Consider the following 7,559-nt stretch of genomic DNA (forward strand, 5'->3'; position numbering starts at 1 on the left):
AGAGCCTCTTGTAGTTGTCATTCATGCTCCTTGCCAGGGCAGCATCGGTTGTTGCCACAAGGTTTAGCAAGTGACATGCACATCGCTGATGAGGCGGGAGTTGATACTCCAAACCAGTCTTCATCAAGAATCTCACTCATGGTAGTCAATATGGTCAGTCAGGTCAAGAGTATCTGGGTCTGCTTCATCTTTATCTGCATCATTTTGTGCCCCAAACACGTGGAAGGCCTTGACAAAGTTGGATCCACTATCAGTTGTGGTTCTTACAACTTTGCCTCTAATCTTGTATTTTCAATCGATATCATCCAGAGCACCAGCAAGCATGTCAAATGTGTGAGACCCTCTCAATCTTTTGCACGCTAGGTCTGCAGATCTTCTTTCTGGGGACTCTTCTTCTATCTAATGGCATGTGATTCCAAGGTAACTTTTCTGATGAGCTGACCAACAATCAGTATTGGTAGCAACAAATTTGACTTTATCCAATGCTGCAGCCAAAGTTGTCTTAATGTGATCAGCAACTTCATAGATTTGGCACAGACAGGAAAGTCTGGAAATGACATTGGCTTGAAGTTGTAATGTAGTAATCAATTCTTTGAAAGGCTGTTCTACCACTGCAAATGGCTGTAGACCCTCACATATGAAATTGATGACAAGCTTGTCAACAGTTGCTTGTGGAACAGTTTGTTTGCAGCTCTCAACATCAGGTCTGGTAACTTGGCTTGTGTATTTGCTGAGAGATTGTTTGGTGTGGCTGTGGTCTTTCGCTGACGAGATGTTGATGCCACAGTGATATTGTACTGCTCAATCTTCGATGTTTCCTCTGTAGAGATAAATGTTATCATACATCAGGTTTGTAAATTAATTCATAACACCACTGTGATTAACACTAATGGAAAACACATTTTTTAAAAATTATTCAACTAAAGCAGGGGTGGACAACTACAGGCCTCGAGGGCTGGTGTCCTGCAGGTTTTAAATGTGTCCTTGATACAACATGTCATGGTCCTGGGTCGGTGACCCAGTGCTTTTAGTTCATGATGATGATGATGATGATGATTGTTTGAGTTCTATGTGTTATATTCGGTCTGCCTTTGAGTCTGCGTCTGTGTCTCTGTCTGTCTATGGTGTCAACCCGTCTGTTTGTGAAGCTGTTTAGTTCTGTGTCTTGGTTGGTTCCCCGTGTTTGAGTTTCCTGCTTTATTGTGAAGGTCTCTGTCTGATGTGAGTGTGTTCAGTTTTCATTTCCCCTGTCCCGTCAGCTCCGATTCCTCCCAGCTGTGTTGCCCTCCTGTCTCTCATCCCCTGATTACTGGTGTGTGTATTTAAGCCCTGTGTGTTCTCCTGCCTGTTGCCGGTTCGTCTGTGTAACTCCGTGTCAGTCTGTTACCCTGTGTTCCACGGTGTCCTCTTCCTCGTCTGCGTCTCTCTGCTTCTCATCCCGTTGTCGTATGCTCCCAGGTCTGTTATTTTTAGTCCTCCCAGTTTAGGTGTCTTTAGTTATTTGTTATGCCCCACTGCTTGTTTGCCACTACACCTCTGTAAATAAAACCACCGGTATCTCATCCACTGCCTGCATCTTGGGTCCTTCTTCCAACTCCACACGGCTCGCCATCGGCAGCCGTGACACAACAAAGCTGATTCAAATTGCTGAATTACCTCCTCATTGTTTATTGTTTAGCATATTATAAAAAAGTGGTGAATTTGGTTAAACTTTGCAGATATATTGCTGTATTTATTCACAAATGTAAACCAATTTTGAACGATCATTGCAAAGAAAAAAAAAAGTATTTCTGTATACATTCTAAGTTCTGTAATCTGTATACATACTATCTGTAAAAAGAGTATCAAACAGTGTGTCAGTATCTAAATATTTTAAGTCCTTTATCAGTATTAGCCTAAAGTTTCCAGTACTAGTCAGGTTCTAAAAATACTAAGAGAGCAAAATGTGTGTATATAGCAAATTTAAATTAAGAAAAAGGATCACATACACAAAAAAAAATGCTGCCTACACAGCTAACAAATAAAAACAATACATATTATGTTCTTTAAAATAAATATATCAGATTGCGAAACATAACCCTACTGATTAAGAGCCATGTCACTATGATAGACCTATATCAGGCCAATGATACTGATCAGCAATCCATTAATCGGGCTTTGCTACATGTCAACTGAGAGCTGGAAGATTAATTTGAGATGCAGCTCAGCACTGTGTACCAGTTTTGTTTTTTTTGTTTTTTGTTTTTTTAATATAGGCCAGCTGAGTGTAGGCCTGTGAGTTTTAAATAACTAAAGATTTAATTCATTCTAATGACGGTGGTTGTCCAAATAATAAGCTAAAACATTCATTCGAATTGTAGCTCAATTATGCACACACACACACACACACACATATCAGACTAACCAATGGCAATGACAATATCTTAGCCAAACTAATAACCTTAACACACATGAAAAATAAAAAAGCAATAACGTACAGGTATAGTTGTAAAACCTCTTACCTCAATGTGTTTTCTTAGATTAGACGCTGAAGTCTTTTAAGCTGATATCACTGTAGAGGTCAAACAAAGTTTCTCCTTTTCTCCCCTGTACATAAAAAATTCCTCCAGGTACGGCCACGGGCATTCGCCCTCCGTCTTTTCTACATCGTTTTCACGGTTGACAGTGTTGTCTTCTGTCTCCATTTTGGCTTCTTGGGCCCTGTGCTTCGTACGTCGCTTACTACATCCAAGATCAAATGAAACATCCAAGATCAAATCATCGCGCTAACCGTGAGCTCGCTAATCCGGTTCCCCGAACACACCTGCTGTTGACGATTAGTACAGCTGGATGAAGTAATGTGCGATCACTGGGTGCCGTAAAAGGGGATACGCATCGATAGCAGAAACAGTGATCGGCAACCCGCTGATTGGTTGGCGAAAATGGCGAAGGAGCGCGCTCGGTATTTTTCGGCAGCAGAGCAAGAACTCTTAAGTGAGGGATTTCAGGAGTTTCAGAGTTTAATTAAAATGCAAGGGAACACTGCAAAGGCTGCAAAAGCAAGGAGAGAGGGCTGGCAGAAAGTTGCTGACAAATCAAACTCGTAAGTAATCCAATAATAACAATAATAATGGAGTGGATTTATATAGCGCTTTTCAAGGCACCCAAAGCGCTTTACAATGCCACTATTCATTCACTCTCACATTCACACACTGGTGGAGGCAGCTACGGTTGTAGCCACAGCTGCCCTGGGGCAGACTGACAGAAGCCAGGCTGCCATATTGCGCCATCGGCCCCTCTGGCCAACACCAGTAGGCGGTAGGGTAGATTTATCATATCACACCATATTATCCAATATTATATTACATTATATTATATTATAATATGTTATATTATATCCCCTTTCACATTAGAGCCACAACAGGACCCACTAGAACATGGGAACAAGTAAAAGTGAAATATAAGAATATTCTACAGAATGGTAATATTTATCACTTATATTGCTTGTCGTCTCTTGGAAAGAGACCCTGGAATACTCTGTTTGTTTGTTCATAACAGCAACCAAGAAAAGGGCAGAGCAAAAAAAAAGACAGGTGGTGGTCCTGCACCCCCTCGTCAACAAGTTGGTTAAGTGAATAATACCCTCACGGGAAAATCGATATCTCTCTATGAGCACACTGTCGCGCTGAGCTAAAGGATCCTGTCTGTCCCGCAATATACGCTGAATTCTGAGGACTCTCCTTATCAATCTTGCACCTTCCGCAATGGGTTGCTCGCGTAAACGGACAGGACATGGCTGCGACAGACTTCCCAAATCCACCTTCGCTTTTATAGCCGTGGTCTCCCATCTTGATTACACGAAGTAATCTGCAATTACTACTCTGAAATATGAATTACATCTGTAATAATCACATACATGTAATAGAATGTTAATAGTACATTTCCCTTTATTTAGGGAATGACCTGTATGTATCTGTGTGAAATCAATAAAAGGATCAAGTGCTGCATTATCTTTAGTTACATTGATGTTATTTATTTATGGTGAAACAGTGGTGGAATATCGCTGTTGCTTTCGTATGAATGACGCGGACATACCTGCGTGGCCACGATCTAATCCTGTTTACATCAAGTAAACCTGCTCCCCAGCAGGTTTACGCTTACGGCTCTGTTGCTATGACAGCAAGTCCCGGATGGGCTTCGGGGAACCGAACGATCCAGGATCACGCGAAATCGTCAACAATCTAATCCAGCTAACTCACTTAGCGCGGTACGAAGCACAGGCCCTTTGTCTCCAAATCTTATAAATTAGTTTATACTCCACCGTTTAGTACCTCTAGACACCTGTGCCTGCTGCTGCAGCTGAGTTTTGTCTTTGCTTACGTCTTAAATTGGCGCAGTCGCGATTGCACGGCCTTATTGGCTGCAAAAATCCAGATGATTGGTTTGAATATTAATTCAAATTGTGGGCGTACTCAGTAGCGACTTTTGCTTTTATAAGTAGCAAAGTAGATTACATAATATAAATTGTATTCAAGTACGAGTAAAATTACACACTTGAAAAATTACTCATAAAAGTACAAGTACTCAAAAAATATTTTTAATTACAGTAACGTGAGTATTTGTAATTCGTTACTTCCACCCCTTTTTTTTTTTTCTTTTTTTCAGTGTATTATTATTTTAATCTTTCTCTGTGGTACGTGCTGAGTGCTGATGTGTACTGTTGTTTTCCAGCACTCGTCAGAGATAGGTTTCTGAAGAGCATATGGGCCATCGTGGTGGTGATGTTTGGAGTCGTGCTGTTTGACTTTGCTGCAGACTTCATCGATGGACCCATCAAGGCCTACCTGTTTGATGTATGTTCACATGAAGACAAGGAAAGAGGCTTACACTACCATGCTCTCCTCACAGGTATGTAGCACAAACACTGTTTGGTTCTTGCTTCAATACTCACAGCTTTTGTGTTTTGTTTAGACTTATTAATGCCGGGTTTTGTTTTTTGTTTTTTTTGCCTGTCCCGTTTGGCTCTTTTGCCATCAGAATTGTTGTCTAAAGGCAAAGAAAGATGCCCAACGGATTTACTTTACCAAACTGACCATCCCAGCCTTGCCGTAATGGTCCATTTGATTCACCTTTTATTGTTTATTTTATTTTCACTTACTGAATACGGGACAGACTTGACTGGGGGAAAGAAGGGGAGAAAGAAAGAGGGAAAGAGAAACAGCTGAGAAGAGGGACGGGGGAGAAGGGCAAAAGACAAAAACCAACAGAACGGGCAGAGAAAAAAAAATGCATATATCAATCACCTGGATCACCTGCTGAGAAAGAAAAAAGAAAACAAGCAGAAGAGAACAAGAGTAATAGAATAAACAACATCACAATGATATATGGGAATATGACAGTAAATACTAAATGTTAAACATTATTGTGCAGCACATAAGATCAACAGAACACAGTGTGCTTTGAGGTAGGAGCCAAAAAGGGTGTAGTTTGTGGGTGTGATCACCTGTGTGTACACCTGTGAGCATGGACGCGCTTGATTTTGTTTTTTAAAAGGTTCCTTCATGTAATAATCTGCTAGAGGGTGTGGGGGGGCCACAGCCCCGTCCTCCAGGGCGTGAAGCAGGTGTGGAGGAGATCAAAACTCCAGACATCCAGAGGCCCCCAGAACACAAGAGACCAAGGAAGACCAACAGAGGGGCAGCTGCGCCACTGTCCCGGAAAGAGCTGAGGAGAGTCCCAGATGAGGGCTCACTCAGCAGCCGCGGAGCAGAAGCCAGGGGGAGTTGCAGTGACGCGCCCGTGAGCTCTGCCGGCAGCCAGCTGCGCCTGAGTGACCGAGCCCCACCTCCGAAGTGACCCGAGCGAGCCCCAGGCTCCAGGCCCCGATAAGCAGCCGCCAAGGAGTGAGCCGGTGTGTACCCGGACGCCCATCCCCGGACACAAAGAACCACCAACGCACCGATGTCTGAGGGGGTCCGCCACTGGCAGGGGAAGTGGTGGTAGGGGGAGATAGGCCTCCAAACCTTGGAGGGCCTGAGATGTCCCCAGAGAGGTGGCGCCTGACACCCAACCTGACATATAGACACAGACATACAGGCACACACAGATACAAACATCCATTCCCACCCTCATGCTCTCATATGCACTTACTCCACCTCGTTACTTCCACCCCTGATTGGGCCTGATGCAACTTCCTGAGAAAATATAGCCTTTGTTGTGCTTTTCCTACCTGGTGGAAATGTTTGTGGACAAGTAAGGTCGGCCAAGATATGGACCCCAAACGTTAAGCTATGGAGCTTAAAGTTTTCTACCTCGTCCCCATCAATAAGGGGGGTGGGGTGCTCAGATCGCTTTGTTCTTCTGAAGTCGATTACTATCTCCTTGGTCTTGGCTGTGTTCAGATGTTGTTGTTGTTGTTGTCACAGCATCGCTTCAGATGCTGGACCTCCTCTCTGTAGGCCGAACCATTGTTGTACTCAATCAGTCCTATGATGATGGTGTCATCAGCAAATTTTATAATGGCGTAACTGGTGTGAACTGGAGAACAGTCATGGGTAAAAAGTGAGTATAAGAGGGGACTGAGGAATTCCACACACCCCTGTGGAATGCCTACATTCAGAATGAGGGTAGACGAGGTGTGCTCTCCCATCCTGACATTCTGGGCTCTATTCCTCAGGAAGTCCAGTATCCAGGTTGCACAAAGAACCGCTGACTCCTAAGTTGCTTAGTTTTTTAACCAGTTTGTCGGTTTGAACTGTATTGAAGGTGCAGCTGAAGTCCACAAAAAGCATTCTCATATAAGTGTTGTGTGAAGAGCTGTTATTATGGCATCCTCTGTTAACCTGTTTGCCTCGTATGCAAACTGGTATGGATGGAGGTCTGCAGGAATGACAGCCTTAATGTGTGACACACTCAGAAAAATAAAGGTGCCTACTGGAACCAAAAGTGGTTCTTTAGACTGATGCCATAGAGGAACCTTTTTTGGTGCCACAAAGAACCTTTCAAACAATGGTTCTTTGAAGAACCATTTCTTTCAGTGGTTCATTGAAGAACCTTTAAAGGTGCCCCAAAGAACCATCAAGAAATGGTTCTTTGGGGCACCTTTAATGGTTTTTCAAAGAACCTTTTTAAAAATGGTTCTTTAAAGAACCATTTTAAAGAACCATTTTTGAGTGGTTCTTTAAAAACCATTTTAAATCTTTCAAAATAAAATGTATCATAAATTGAATTTGTGTAGGGTAAAATAAATACGAGCACAGCATAGACATATATTAATGGTTTATTGTCATTTTGTAGTTACCAAAAGACAAAAAGGCATTTTAACCCTCAGCACAACATCACTACTAAAACATCAGAAAGTGATAAAACACATTAGGAATAGCAATAGCTTCATAACAGACTAATAAATCAACACATTTTCATCAGCAGATGCTTGCATGTTCAATAAAAATATTTCAACAACAAGTTTATGATTAAAATGATCAATGATCAGCCTTACGCTATGTAATGTACGTTTCATGTTGTACTCATGGTCCTTTGTTAGTCCAGTTTAGGACCATGTCTCTGACATATGTTTCATA

Source organism: Aulonocara sp. 'chitande type north' Nkhata Bay, linkage group LG11 (genome assembly GCF_057382095.1).
Source record: "Aulonocara sp. 'chitande type north' Nkhata Bay isolate Kocher_YH1m ecotype deep benthic linkage group LG11, A_spYH_male_GT1.1, whole genome shotgun sequence".
NCBI lineage: Eukaryota > Metazoa > Chordata > Actinopteri > Cichliformes > Cichlidae > Aulonocara > Aulonocara sp. 'chitande type north' Nkhata Bay.